Below are 16212 nucleotides of genomic sequence, written 5' to 3' on the forward strand. Positions count from 1 at the left end.
GCCTGGGCAGGTTTCTACAACAAACCTTTCAACACTGCATCAATACTGAATGTAACACAGGAGGCGAATGCACAACCACATTCACAGATATACTAAACAAATGGGAAATACCTGTGATGCAACGGGTGGCTTGATTATACAGTATACATTACTTTACAAGATTAATGAATTAAGAGCATGGCCATTTCCCCCCACCCACCCATCTTTCTCAAAACCATCAATTTCAAAAAACGTATATCAGTCCCTCTTTTGGCATGGCAGCTTTTCAAAACTCAGACTTTATCCGAACATATTTTCAGGCAGGAAGGTGAAATACTATTGATTCAAGTATTGAGTAAAGTAAAGCAAGTATTGAGCCATTAAAAGAAAACTAACCAAACTTGGTTAGGTATTTCTAAAAGAAAAGAATCCAAGATCTAAATCTTGCAATGGAGGAATTATTGCAATGGAGGAATTATTGAACTGTCATAAGAGGCTCCTTAAATCAAGAAGGAAAAAAGTTTTAAGTTCCTGTGGGTAATGATGACACAACACACAATATAGTGTTACTGTTTTGTCCTCATATTTGGGGAGCAGGCCTTCTGGCTACAAATTAAATGGCGCAAACAGAAAAGCAGGGGTATCAATGTCATGACAGAGAGGAATCCTGATTATTGTTGGTCTTTAAAGGTAGATTGTTGTTGTTTAAAAAGATCCTAGTGTTCTCAGGCTTTTTTACAGTTTAAACCCAAGCCTCTACTCCTGTTAAGGCTTACATCCAACTTCCATTAATAATATTTAGTTTAGTGGAGCTGCCAGCAGTAGGAAGATTTGTAGTATTTGCAGGGTTGTGACCTAGTTTCAAGACAACCACCCCAGTGTCTATTTTTTTCTTTGGGTCCTAGACAGGTTCAAAGTCTGCCATCCTTCTCCTCCTTTACGTACTCAAGAATTGGCCGGCTGCCTTGGGACAATGGAGACAGCAATATGATTGCTTAAACACACTGGCTTTTAACTCATCTTTATGCAATATTCCTGCTTTCAAATGTCTGCTGGAAGTAGCACAAAAGAAAGATGAAAAAGCTGCTGCCTAAAGGCTGTTGCGAAGAAAGCATAATTTCATTTCAAAAAAGCGTATCAGCAAACATATTTTTTTTTCCAGGAGAGGGAGAGAAAGAAGAGCAAAATGCATGGCTGGGTAGTGAACCAAAACTGATCCTAATAATAAATTTAGCTGTTTCATAGTCCATAGACAAGGCAAGACCATAAAAAACCATACTCCTAACACACCTCATAATTAGCACTAGAGATTCGTTTTTTTCTTGCAAAATTTTATTCTATAATACATTGGGAGTCAGTAAGCTCTAACTGTGAAATAAAGAGTTGATGTGCTGTATCCAATGTTAGTCATATTGTGAGTACACAAACTGAAATTAATGGACTTGAGTAACTTAGGTTCATTAAGTTCGGTAGGTCTACTCAAAGTATAACTTGGCTGGATACAACCCTTTAATGGTAAGCCACCAATGCTAGCACTCAGCTGCCACTACAACAAAAAACATGCCATCTTTGGAAACAGTGTTAATATGATATCCAATGTTACATTAAAACCAGACTGATTCTTTGCAACTTTTAAAGTTTAGAATTTCTACTCCAGTATTTATCATCACCTGTCATGCCTAGCCCTGACCTAGCAACAGAGGTGGAGTCCTCAGAGGATGAACCAAACACTCCACAGGTTGAGGACCTGTAGCAGCAGGCAGGACCCCCTGAACCAGTGCTCTGGATAACCTTGGCTTCTGGTGGGAGGGGGGCTGCTGCATAATAGAGTGGGACTATTACTTTCCTTTTTCGTACAAAGATTACCATAATCAAGGACAAAAGTGGTAAGGACCTAACAGAAGCAGAAGACATCAAGAAGAGGTGGCAAGAATACACAGAGGAATTATACCAGAAAGATATGGAGGTCTCGTACACCCCAGGTAGTGTGGTTGCTGACCTTGAACCAGACATCTTGGAGAGTGAAGTCAAATGGGCCTTAGAAAGCACTGCTAATAACAAGGCCAGTGGAAGTGATGATATTCCAGCTGAACTATTTAAAATTTTAAAAGATGATGCTGTTAAGGTGCTACACCCAATATGCCAGCAAGTTTGGAAAACTCAGCAATGGCCAGAGGATTGGAGAAGATCAGTCTACATCCCAATTCCAAAGAAGGGCAGTGCCAAAGAATGCTCCAACTACCGCACAATTGCGCTCATTTCACACGCTAGCAAGGTTATGCTTAAAATTCTACAAGGCAGGCTTAGGCAGTATGTGGACCGAGAACTCCCAGAAGTGCAAGCTTGATTTCAAAAGGGCAGAGGAACCAGAGACCAAATAGCAAACATGCGCTGGATTATGGAGAAAGCTAGAGAGTTCCAGAAAAACGTCTACTTCTGCTTCATTGACTATGCAAAAGCCTTTGACTGTGTCGACCACAGCAAACTATGGCAAGTTCTTAAAGAAATGGGAGTGCCTGATCACCTCATCTGTCTCCTGAGAAATCTCTATGTGGGACAAGAAGCTACAGTTAGAACTGGATATGGAACAACTGATTGGTTCAAAATTGGGAAAGGAGTATGACAAGGTTGTATATTGTCTCCCTGCTTATTTAACTTATATGCAGAATTCATCATGCGAAAGGCTGGACTAGATGAATCCCAAGCCGGAATTAAGATTGCCGGAAGAAATATCAACAACCTCAGATATGCAGATGACACAACCTTGATGGCAGAAAGCGAGGAGGAATTAAAGAACCTTTTAATGAGGGTGAAAGAGGAGAGCGCAAAATATGGTCTGAAGCTCAACATCAAAAAAACCAAGATCATGGCCACTGGTCCCATCACCTCCTGGCAAATAGAAGGGGAAGAAATGGAGGCAGTGAGAGATTTTACTTTCTTGGGCTCTTTGATCACTGCAGATGGTGACAGCAGTCACGAAATTAAAAGACGCCTGCTTCTTGGGAGAAAAGCAATGACAAACCTAGACAGCATCTTAAAAAGCAGAGACATCACCTTGCCGACAAAGGTCCGTATAGTTAAAGCTATGGTTTTCCCAGTAGTGATGTATGGAAGTGAGAGCTGGACCATAAAGAAGGCTGATCGCCGAAGAATTGATGCTTTTGAATTATGGTGCTGGAGGAGACTCTTGAGAGTCCCATGGACTGCAAGAAGATCAAACCTATCCATTCTTAAGGAAATCAGCCCTGAGTGCTCCCTAGAAGGACAGATCGTGAAGCTGAGGCTCCAATACTTTGGCCACCTCATGAGAAGAGAAGAATCCTTGGAAAAGACCCTGATGTTGGGAAAGATTGAGGGCACTAGGAGAAGGGGACGACAGAGGACAAGATGGTTGGACAGTGTTCTCGAAGCTACGAACATGAGTTTGACCAAACTGCGGGAGGCAGTACAAGACAGGAGTGCCTGGCGTGCTATGGTCCGTGGGGTCACGAAGAGTCGGACACGACTAAACGACTAAACAACAACAACAACAATTACTTTCCTTGAACTGGACACTATACTTCTGTTGATGCAGCCTAGAATAGCTAGGATTTTAAATTTGTGTAATTCAATTCTTTGCATTCCTTTGCAGTAGATGCCGTATTTAACCAAATATAATTCACAGTAGTTTAATTCCTTGTATAAGGTCAAGATAAATGATTTATTTTTTTACTTTGACCTATATGCTCTTCACTCATTAGTTTCCTGTTCTTTACTGCCATCATCAAAACTTAAAAAGAACCAAAGCCAAATTGTATGTATACCTTTCACTAACGTGTACCAAAAAGCACCTCCACTATCCTTTATTACAATATGCCGCTCACAAGCCAGTTGTTATACACAACTTTATTTTTGCTTGCTTCCAACCACTTTTTAGTAATAGATATGCTGCAATGATGAATATAGGAAATTATTTTAAGCTTGGCAAGGCATTGGGTCTATCCAGCCTATTTTAGTTTCTGGAATTAATGCTATTCACAGTGATGAATTCATGTAAATAGGAAATTATTGCATTGTGCTGAATTTTGAGGCCATGGAGAAAGTCATGACCTCTCAGACGAAGCATTTTTAATTTTTATTCTGGGGTACTATTGTAAAACAGCTAAATAATAAAGGGCGAACATTAGCTGCCTAATGAGCGGCTTTTTTTACACACACACACACACATTCTGAGTGAGAAAATGTGCAGAGAGCAAAGTACACAAATTCAGTTATCACCATTCCAAAGTCCTCTTTTCTTGCCCAAAGACAAATAAAACAGAACTGCAGAATGGAGCAGAACTGAAGGAAACCTAACTCACCCCCTGTTCACATGCACTTAATAAGTGGCTGAATTTGAAAGGGAGATTATCTTCTTGGTGAGGTTTGGACTAGAAGTCGATCTCTCTCTCTCTCTACAGGGATGGTGGGCCCATTAAGCATGCCTGCCCCTAAAGCCTTAAAAAAAACCAATGGATTCCTGAATGCTCTTGAGGATTTCCCTGCTGACATGGCTGATGGTCCCGGCTTCTGGTTTCACTTTGTAACGGCGAGATAGAAAAAGCCTTAGACACAATCATCCACACACCCAAGCATCCTCTCCTGCATTGCAAGAGTTTGGCTGGCTTCTTAGTATAAAGGTAAAGGGACCCTTGACCATTAGGTCCAGTCGTGACCGACTCTGGGGTTGCGGCGCTCATCTCACGTTATTGGCCGAGGGAGACGGCGTACAGCTTCCAGGTCATGTGGCCAGCATGACAAAAGCCGCTTCTGGTGAACCAGAGCAGCACATGGAAACACCATTTACCTTCCCGCTGTAGCGGTACCTATTTATCTACTTGCCCTTTGACGTGCTTTTGAACTGCTAGGTTGGCAGGAGCTGGGACCGAGCTCACTCCGTCGCGGGGATTCGAACCGCTGACTTTCTGATCGGCAAGCCCTAGACTCTGTGGTTTAACCCACAGCGCCACCTGCGTCCCACCCACGTCCTCTTGCATTGCAAGAGCTTGGCTGGCTTCTTGGTATACTAGGGCTATAAAACAAGCACAGAAATGAACAAAATGCAGGCGGCACAAGTCTCATAATTAATACACCCTGGAAACTTTTGATGAAGAACTGTTAAGAAATTATTTTAAATAAAATAAAGCGAGGAACTTATGCCTTTTATCCTGCTCAGAACGGAGACCACTCCTAGAGCTCACAGGGCACAGCAGCAGCAACAACAGCAGCTTCAATGTCACACTGAACAGACTTTCAAAGCCAGCTGTTATAGACAGGTACCATCATACAAAGCAAGAAATGAGCACCAATCAGAGAAAGACTGATAACTATAAGGGAGAACTAAGCAGAAGAAGTACATGTTCTGTCTCCATCTGGAGCAGTTCTGCTATGTCTGCGATCCAGCGAAGCCTTTTTCTCACTTGTTGTTTAGGATAAGTTTCCTACAAGGCACACTTGACTGATTTACTGAGACAATAATCCCTTTCACAGGAAACATTTAACGAGTAGCAAAACAACATGAAGCAGTTCACTGTGTCAACATGTGGAGATGCTGAGGCTCTATGCAGAGCAAATGCTTTATATGTAGATATATATGATTCCCATTATAAGAATTGGAAAAGACCACTACCAGAGAGCTTAGGGAATCACTGCCAGCCAGGGTAGGCAGTTTATATGCAGGCAGCAACCATTTCAGGCACATCCAACTCACCGATGCACAAGTCCTTTTGTACCCGGAAGAGGAAAGAACGGACAGAACAGGAGGCAGAATGGGGGCAGGGTGGAATAGGGTGGAACAGGGTGAGGCATGTTTATGCACACTCCACTGGCACATTCGGGGGCTAGGAATGGAAACCCTGTGAAAAATGGTTGGTGCCTGTATCTAAAAAGAGAGGAAGTGCTTGGAATGGGGCTTTGTGGCAGTGTTACCTCATACTTCATGATGACACATCAGCATTATGAGCAGAAATTTAACAGAAGAATGACAGCAGCAGCACCCAAATTTGCTTCAGAGGTCAAGTATCTTGAGTTGCAGCCAGCACAAGTTCACAGCTCAACTCATACATCATCTTACAAGTTATCAAGCTCATTCATTTGTTAAACAGAGTGTGGAGTGTGTGTGTGTGTGTGTGTGTGTGTGTGTGTGTGTGTGTGTGTTCCCCACAGCAAGAATCCGGGTTTTGCATCAACTGGGTATTGCATCTGCTGTAAGAAAGGCAGCTGTCTGCCCAGCTGCTCAAAAACTATTGGGGTTTTATACTGTTGGGTAGAACTGCATCCTACCTAGGAGTTGTAATATTTAGCATGGTAGCAGATGAATGACCACAACTAGTCAGAACAGCTGTGCTGAAAACCTAATGTGCAAAGTTCTGAATTCTTTCACCTAAATATGAGCTCCCAAGTAGCTAGAAACTCTCAGGTACAACCTGTTGGCACAACACACTTTAAAGAATTGATCATTTACGCAGCTCTTTCAATATGAGGGTGTCATTTGAAGTACTATTGGCAATCCTCATTCTTCTTTAAACAAGTCAGCATTACAGTATGTTTATATTTTATAGGCATGATCAATGCCAGAGGGGAGTATAAAAGCTTAAGACATTCTTGAGAGAAGCATATGGCAAAAAGCAACTATGAAGAGAGCTTCCTAATGGGAAATGGGTGGGGAGATAATGACAGAGGAGATCCATCTAAATATTTGGAGAATCATAGTTTGTGATTTTTTTTAATTGGAAGCAAGCAGCTGGAAAACTACTTCATATTCCTAGGAAAGAGCCCAACACTTGGATCATCCATATGTTTAAATATTTGAGCACAAGCATCTAAGTTTTAGGAGGCTGTTATTTTTCTTAACTCTGGCACAATCATAGAACATAGAACGATGTCAATTGATTCTGGCTATGCTTTCTCAAAGGAACTGCAGTAGCTCAGGTTTCTGTCATGTAGCACATCACAATAGGGTACATTACATTTCTAATATTAAGTCTACAGGAATATCTTCACTCTGATTTTAATGCATTGAATGTTTGGAACAGCTGGTTCTGAGGGTTTATTGCAATTAAAAAGCAACAAAAATGCTATTGTTTAGAAGGAACTTTGGTATGTTAAATGAGAACCAGATAATTAGTTTCATTTCTTTGTAATGTAGGTTAAGAAAAATGATCCAAGAATTTGTCAACAAGATGTTGTTGTTTAGTCGTGTCCGACTCTTTGTGACCCCATGGACCAGAGCACGACAGGCACTCCTGTCTTCCACTGCCTCCCGTAGTTTGGTCAGACTCATGTTGGTAGCTTCGAGAACACTGTCCAACCATCTTGTCCTCTGTCGTCCCCTTCTCCTTGTGCCCTCCATCTTTCCCAACATCAGGGTCTTTTCCAGGGAGTCTTCCCTTCTCATGAGATGGCCAAAGTATTGTAGCCTCAGCTTCACGACCTGTCCTTCCAGTGAGCACTCAGGGCTGATTTCCTTCAGAATGGAGAGGTTTGATCTTCTTGCAGTCCATGGGACTCTCAAGAGTCTCCTCCAGCACCATAATTCAAAAGCATCAATTCTTCGGCGATCAGCCTTCTTTATGGTCCAGCTTTCACTTCCATACATCACTACTGGGAAAACCATAAATTCAACTATACAGACCTTTGTCGGCAAGGTGATGTCTCTGCTTTTTAAGATGCTGTCTAAGTTTGTCATTGCTTTTCTCCCAAGAAGCAGGCGTCTTTTAATTTTGTGACTGCTGTCACCATCTGAACCCAACAAGATACTTCTAGTTAAATTTGAACAGTATGATAGAATATACACTTTAAAAGTGTGACCTGAAAATGAATATATGCTCACAATGTTCAGGAAGAGCCTCCCCCCCTTTAATTGCATGAGTTACATATGTATGTAACAGTAGAGGGGTGTGTGTGTGTGTGTGTGTGTGTGTGTGTGTGTGTACACACCTAGACACAGGATGACGAAACTACTTACACATCACAATTGGTTAACAAAGGGCAAAGTGTGTTGGGAGCTACACACCATGCAGAAACTGCAGTGCCAGCTGGCACTCAGCAAAAAGGTTTTCTTTGAAAGCGGTAATCTGCTACCTGTGAGAGTTGGAATCCACTGACATGCCATGAATCACTGTTGCTATACTTCAGTCAAACACAGGTTGAGTAGCACAAGTATTTGTACTCCAGAACAATAAAAAAAATCTTTTCAATGCACTATCAATTTTCTGGACTACAGGAGGTATAAGAAAAGCATTACTTTCTCATGGACTGGAAGGAACTACAGAACCTGCTTTCAAGCACAATTCTATGCACTTCATTTTAAAAAAAAACAACAACCATTAAATTACTGGTTATTCCTGCTTGAAAGCATTGGTGGAAACCAATGCTTGGAAATCTACACAATAAATATACAAACACCCTTTGTTTCCAAATGTCAAGGAAGGTGAAAATAAATACTGCTTTTCAAGTAAAAGGAACTTGTATTGCATAGGTTACAAATTTATCCAATATACACAGTCTCCAGGTAGTTGTAAGAAATCCAGTTCTCATTAATGAACTGAATACTTTCAGCCTTCATGGAATCTGCAATGGTGCACATTCCCCATGTTGTCTTCAGTGCAATTGAAACAGGTCAACCATCTCTTTTCTAAAAGAATTAATAATGTCACTGAATAATGTCATTCCTTTAACCATCTCCTCCTAGCTGGATAAGAGAGTTGTCTTGAGGGTCTTGATTTCAACAGAACAAAGATTGGAGGGACCTGAAGCTTGACTGAGAGCCAGGTACCGGTAGTAGTAGTTGTTTTTTTTAATGTTTCTATGGCCCAGATGAGATACACCGAATTTATGTTCAGTGTTTCCTTTTGACAATGTGGAAGAATTTAAATTTCCATTTGTATCCTATTCTGCCTTCAGGAGCTCAAATTGAGATCTTAGTCTGACCAGGTAGGTTAGGCTGATGGCGAAAGACCCCACACTGGTGCATACATATGATAAAACTGCAGTTTAGAGACAGGGATGAGGTCTTGAGGTTGCACGCACTGTTTCCCATTGCGCATGAATTCCTCCTGACTCTCCTGGGCAAAACTAAACACAGATGCTTCTAAATCTCCTTTGAGTACTTAGACTCTGAAATCACAGCATGCATGATCACACAGCACATGCCCTATTACCTAAATCTCAACTTATGTGTATTTCTGCAACATGCCACTGATTTGCCCATGACCAACCCATGGGTTTTGTGGTTGAAACAGGATCTGAACCTGGTTTTACACACCAAAGCCCATCATCCTAGCAGCAATCAGAGCCCACTACTCTTTTATACCTGCATAAGAGAATACATCTAGACAGCCTATAGAAAACTTGTGATGAGCATTCAGGACTGCCCCTCCAATAGAATATTTCCATTAAATATGTGTGGGAACTTTTGTGGGGATAGCACTATCAAGTTTCACCCTTTATTCGTGTATGATCAGTATTCACAGGACTGTCATTTATCAATAATGTTTCAGGCAAATGAAATTCTGTTTTTATTCCCTGCAAGTGCGTATTAAGATCAGCCACGATAATTCAAGAAACCAAGAAAACCTTGAAGGTTCATCTATTTATCTCTATAGCAAAGATGCAATACCCACCATTCTACAAGTCCTTTCAGTTTTTAAAATACCGATTATAAAAAGGCAGGTGTTAAAATATCCAAAAGCCACATTTAAATGAATGAGGGTAAATGCAAATAGTGTCAGCTGAAATCTTAAGGAAACTTGAAATAGATGTTATGCATGCACAGACATCTTGTACCATAAGCAAACAGAATTATCACTCAGAACCCAGATATAGCAGAAGTAATTATTCCGCCACAAATTCATGAGATTAGCCTTCCTGTCCAAAGTGAAAACAGAGGTTCCATTCCTATCAAAATGTAAATTTGTGGCTTAAGTACAGTATGTTGAAAGAAGGCAGCTCCCAGTCACTCACATTTAAGGAAAAAAACACATTTGCAATACATTTCACACAGGTCTGAATTTCCTCTTCTATGAGAAAAGCTCCTACAGAGATATTTATTATCTATGATCCTATATATTCCTTGGGAGAAAGTCTTACTGATTTCAATAGGAGCTAATGCCAAGATGCAGGGAGAATCAAGAGATAATTATCTGCTAGACATCTATGGAGCAAGTAGGCATTCATATGTTGCTACATTATCACCGGTATATAGACTCTAAATTCATCACCCTGTTCCTACAGGTAGTAGTACCCAACACCTTCTAATATATCACATATTTAGAAAGTGTTCTTCATGTCAAGACTCAGTTTGCCATTTCCATGAGAAAAAAAAGAATTTAAATTTGTTGTTCATTTAATGCATCTCTATGCCGGAATAGCTCCTCTAATTTACTCAATAGAATCAACTCTAGCATGGATACGGGAGAACTATATGAGAGGCAGGTCCACCACAGATCAGATAAAATGAAGTTCATGTCTCATCTCAAGCTGTTACACATTTGCTAGTCTATTACTGTGTTCATGCGTACTTTGCATGCTGACTGTTTTGTACTGATCATTGCTGGGTTTTTAAATGTTTCTCTTTTAATGTAGTAGCATGCTCCTGCCCAAGCTTTCCTACATGCTAAATTATTCCACAGATCAAAAAATGCTGCCAGTGCTGTCATGCAGCCGTTTAAAATATCTTAGAACATTGATATAGAGCCAACACATAGGTAATGTACCCAAAAAAAACCCCGCTGGCCTCAGTTATACTGTTTTGGCATTTCCTTAAAGGTTCATTTCATCATAGTACACGCCTTCCTTCCCTTCCACATTAAGGAAAGCCTCTAATTTAAAGAAGCCATTTATTCCATCTAGGTCCAGCATGACACAGACTTGTTTGCAGTGATGGAAAAGTGATTGGTCACGTCCTTCACCCACTCGTCCCGGAGGGCACTCAGCCAAGCATATATGAGTAAAATTGTGCATAGCATCCTCTTTATACTCTTAATAAAAACAGCCTAGGATAGAGAAAGGGCTGTAGAACAAGAGAGAAGCACAGCTCTGAAAACCTTCCCCACCTATTTCCACAGAGAAAGGCGAAAATTTCCATCCCCTCCCAGCATCTCGGGAGAGTGTACAGTCTCATGAGTGATTCTGAGATAGCTGTAACATTTACCACCAGTCTGCGTTTAAAGGATTTTAAAGAAAATAGGAAGCCCAGCATGCATCAAAGAATGAATCCTGCTCAAGTTGCAAGCATGCGATAAACGAGGGGCTCAGGTTTAAGACGACAGGAATTCAATTCATCTCTTATTTAAAAACAAACACAGCCTTACCGTTTTGTTGTAGAAAGGATTGGGTTAGATTCACCTACGACTCTTTAGCATGCCTCTAGGAGCCTTAGTATTTGCAGGCAGGCCAGCCTCATTCTCAGCAACTGAATTCACAACATCTTTCTGCACTAGCAAGCTGAAATGGTGCGGCTGTACTACAGCTAAGAAAGGGGGAAATTATAAGCAGAAAAACAAAGAAATCCCTCAAGGAAGGATATTCTCTGCAGAGTTGCTGCGTGGAAGGTTCTGATGATCGTCAAGGAAGGAGATTTCACCGTCTAAATGCCATCAACAGCACACGGATATGGGGAGGAAGGTTTTTGGTTGTTGCTTTTTAAAAGAAAATGTGATGGACTTGCCTCTACTCAGGCTCTGCAGCAGTATTGCAGCCAATGTAACTATGCACATGCAGTCTGGGTGGTTTGCAGCATCGTAGATTTTTTGGGAGGGTAGGCATGTAAATGTACACCATGGAAGAGCTTCAGTAGAATAAGGAACCGAGGCCAACGTATGTACAACTTATAAGAGGCTGGCGGTGGGGAAGGATAATTAAATGACACAACTAATTATGGTCAATTAAGTTATTTCCCTAGTATTAAAAAAATAAAATGCCAAGTGGGGGGGGGGTTGGGGGAAGGAGGAAGAAGTGCATAGGGTGACATTTGTTCACAGTGCCTCAACTTTGTAGTATGAAACTACTTTACAAGGTTAATTAAAGCCTGGCCGTTTTAAAAAGAGAGAATTTAGACTCTTCCCCACAGCTTTAATTAATGGGGAATTAATGGGGAATTAATGCCCTCACTACTCCTCATAAAGCCAGTGACACCAAAATGTTTAAGTGATTGAATTATTGCCATCAATAAGGCTGAACAATATACATGTCTAACTCAGCCTTCCCTAGTCAGCTGCTCTCCAGATGTTTTGGATATCAATTCCCACAATCCCTGACCATTGGGCCATGCTGGCTGGGGCTGATGGGGGTTCAAAAACCATCTGGAGGACATCAGGTTGGGAGAAGCTGGTCTAATTCACAACTGTGCATTCAGTTCCCTCAACATTATGCCTGCAACACCTTACATCTAAACAATCTAACAACTCAGCTGCAATTATTTGCCAAGGCCCTCAAAGAGCTCTGCTTTTGATCCAAGAGCATATATCCTGCAAAGCCTAGTAAGATCCAGTGAAAGAGACTGCTTAAAGGTAAGTGCACTATGAACTAATTTACCTAGAAAAACAGAGTAATGTTATAAACTAGAATCATAGAATTGCAGAGTTAAAAGTGACTTCTAGGGTCATCTAATCCAATCCCCTGCAATTCAAGAACCTCAACTAAAGCATTCAAGACAGATGGCCATCCAACCTCTTCTTAAAAACCTCCAAGGAAAGAGTGTCTGATGCACTGTTGAACAACTCTTGCACTCAGAATGTTTAGTCTGAATCTCCTTTCTTGTAACTTGAGTCCATTGGTTTGGATCCTACCCTCTGGAGCAGGAGAAAACAAGCTTTCTCCATCCTCCAGTTGACAGCCTATTAGATATTCAAAGATGGCTACATCCTCTTTCCCAGGCTAAACATACCCAGTTCCCTCAAATCGTTTCTCATAAGAATTGGTTTCCAGACCCTTGATCATCTTGGTCGCCTTCCTCTGCACACATTCCAACTTGTCAACATGCTTCTTAAATGGAGGTGCCCAGAACTGGACACAGTACTCCAGGTGTGGTCTGACCAAAGCAGAATAGAGTGGTACTATTACTTTCATTGATCTGGACACTATACTTCTGCTGATGCAGCCTAGAATAGCATTAGCTGTTTTTTGTTGCTGCATCACACTACTGACTCATGTTAAGCTTGTGATTTTAGCTCCCTTTCACACCTACCACTGGCAAGTCAGATGTTCCCCATCTTATATTTGTTCATCTAGTTCTTCCTGCCTGCCTGCCTGCCTAAGTGTAGAACCTTAAATTTGTCAAAGTTGAAATGCATTTTGTTAGTTTGGGCCTAGTTCTCCAATCTGTTAAGGTTATCCTGATTCTGTCTTCACTGGCACTGGCTACCCACCCCCCAGTTTGCTATAATTTGATGAGCATCACCTCAATATCATCATCCAAAGGGATTTGAACCCTTATCTCCCAGGTCCTAGTCTGACACCCTAACCACTACAGCACACTGGCTTCCTAGAGTAATAGTTCTATGGGGCAGCTATATAAATTAAGTAGGTGACAGATGATAGCCATGTTCAAATATATAAAAGGATGTCATATAGAGGAGGGAGAAAGGTTGTTTTCTGCTGCTACAGAGAAGCGGACACGGAGCAATGGATTCAAGCTACAAGAAAGAAGATTCCACCTAAACATTAGGAAGAACTTCCTAACAGTAAGAGCTGTTCAACAGTGGAACTTTGCTGCCAAGGAGGAGTGTGGTGGAGTCTCCTTCTTTGGAGTCTTTAAGCGGAGGCTTGACAGCTATCTGTCGGGAATGCTTTGATGGTGTTTCCTGCTTGGCAGGGGGTTGGACTGGATGGCCCTTGTGGTCTCTTCCAACTCTATGATTCTAAATAAATATGGGGAAAGCAAAATGACACTAAGAGCAGGTTCTAAAATATTTTTTTTGAAACTTGAATTTGTTTTCTTCTGGATTGTTTTACTTGATGCTTTAATGTGTTGCAAACAGCTTTCAGATTTTTTCCCCTTCAAAATAAAAAGTGTATAGAAATGATAATAATAATAATAATAATAATAATAATAATAATAATAATAATAATGAATTTAATTGCAAAAAAGGCACCTAGACATTCCATTGTGGCAATCATAACCCAGACTTAAGGAGCCATTTGGTGACTAGGTTATATATCTGAGTTTCTAACACTGCCTATGACTTGACTTTAAGAGGCAGGAGAATTAAGAAAGTTGTCTATTCAGGAATAGATTAGCAGAAATAGATGAAGAAATGTCTCGTCCATCAGTTAAGCAAATCCTTACTTAGCTGCAATGCAATTTTGCAGACCCATGAGGAGTCATTGGGCCCTTAAGACTCCGCCAGTCAAAAACCAAAGTAATAAGTCTCACTTATTCTTCAGTAGATGGTTGGAAACTTCCACTGACATTAGGTCAAGCTTGTATTTTCACTCTATTTTCAAAATCTTTCTTTAAAAGAAATAAACGTGAGGGAATGACATCTGGGCTGTAACCTCACAAGAGCTATTCCCCTCCCCCCCCCAATTCTTTTACTCTGTGCACTTACAATTATATACACATTACTTTTTATCTTTCAATAGAAAGAATACAGTCAAACCTCAGAACTCGAATGACCCCATTGCTGAATGTTTCAGTTCCCAAACGCCAAAAACCCAGAAATAAGTGTTTCGGTTTTCAAACGTTCCTCAGAACTTGAACGTCCAACGCAGCTTCCACTATGCAAAAACCTAGCTGTCAGTCAATCTGAAGCTTCGCCTCGGAACTCAAACATTTCGGAAGTCGATGGGTCTTCTGGAACGGATTATGTTCAAGTTTCCAGGTTTGACTTTATAAGAAAAACAAGGGCTACGCAAATCCTTACCAATCCACCTGCATTAGATTTGCAAAGGAGTTGGATCAATTACATATGGAAATTCTTGATCATGTGGGAACCTCTTTCACAAAAGGATAAGAAATACAGATATACATTGTTTTTGAAGAATTTAGTTGCCCTAGTTCAACACAAATATTAAAAGATTAATGTTGCTGCCTTTGAGTGCTGATTATTTTAGTTAAGATTTATTTAGATTATTCACTGTGTTAGCCCAAGAGTCAGACCCCACCTCAGTAAACCCTTGATGAACTCTAATGGAAGACCAAGGCTGGAAACCAATTGAACTTGGGGGTTTTCAGAACAAAGGTGGGTAGAGGCTGCCCATACCTCAACACTGGCCTGGATATATATGTGGCAGGGAAAGGGGCAAATTATCTGGCAGCTTAAGTTACAAGCACAGTATAAACTGGCTGGGTGCAACAATGCATAGTTTTGCATATTGCCATCCCACGTCTCCCTGTTCATAAGGTTGCAACCTGAATGTGTTAACTAATCATTCCAAAATCTGCCATCTGCCATGCACATTTTTACTACTGTAGTAGCAACTTCACAAATACATGCATCTATTTTATTGTCGTTCTCTTTACTTTCAAAAGTGTTCTTCCTACACAGTTTTAGACTAAAGAGTGTCTCTCTCTCTCACACACACACACACACACACCCCACTCTCACTCTCACTATGCATCAATACATTTGCTACCAACAAAAGCTCATCTTACTGGACTTTTATTCTTCAAATTATATCTAGCTTTCTGCTGGCCTCATGCGGGGACTAAATTCAAGGGCCTCCAAGTTCTAAAGCAGCCACATCACTTCAACAGCAGAAAGAATAAAGACCAGCACAAATGAATAGAAACTTGACACAATAAAAGAGAGGTTCATTTACACCTTAAGCTTCGTCTGCATTGAACGCACCCATATTTTAATGATGTTTCTCAATTTCATAATTCCCCACACTAAAAGCGTACATCAAAGTCCTGGTTTTCACACCAGCTGTTTCCTATCCTTTAAAAAAAACACATCAAATGAAACAAAATGCTTTATGCATGTTTGCAGCATACTTTTAAGTTCCTTAAAATCAGGATTATTCTTTCTCCTCATAAATGGCACATATTCCATGGAGCAACCATTCTCACATTGCAAAAAAGGTGTAGACTTATAGAAGTCAGAACTACATGTGATGCAATCTTTGCAAGAAAAATGCATATTCACTTAAGCGTAACCACCCATATTAAGCTGATTTTAATGCTTCATATTTCAGTAATAAATACTAATTGTTAATCTCACTGCCTTTGCTAGTCTTGATTATTTTATACTGTTTTATGATACTGTAAGCTGC

General features: G+C 40.7%; 1 protein-coding gene across 2 annotated transcripts in view; it reads right to left on the bottom strand.

Annotated features, from left to right (window-relative positions):
• The window catches only part of CDK14 (cyclin dependent kinase 14), a 234570-nt gene that overhangs the window by 168300 nt on the left and 50058 nt on the right, over nucleotides 1-16212 (bottom strand). The window contains exon 1 of one of the 2 annotated variants that reach the window (XM_035129984.3): nucleotides 11310-11797. The exons of the other annotated variant lie outside the window; for it this stretch is intronic. The gene's annotated coding sequence lies outside the window, so the exon portion shown is untranslated. Of the gene's footprint in view, nucleotides 1-11309; nucleotides 11798-16212 lie in introns of those variants that run through there. 2 annotated transcript variants of the gene reach the window in all.

This window comes from Zootoca vivipara, chromosome 11 (assembly GCF_965207765.1).
Source record: "Zootoca vivipara chromosome 11, rZooViv2.hap1.1, whole genome shotgun sequence".
In the NCBI taxonomy this organism is placed as follows: Eukaryota; Metazoa; Chordata; class Lepidosauria; order Squamata; family Lacertidae; genus Zootoca; species Zootoca vivipara.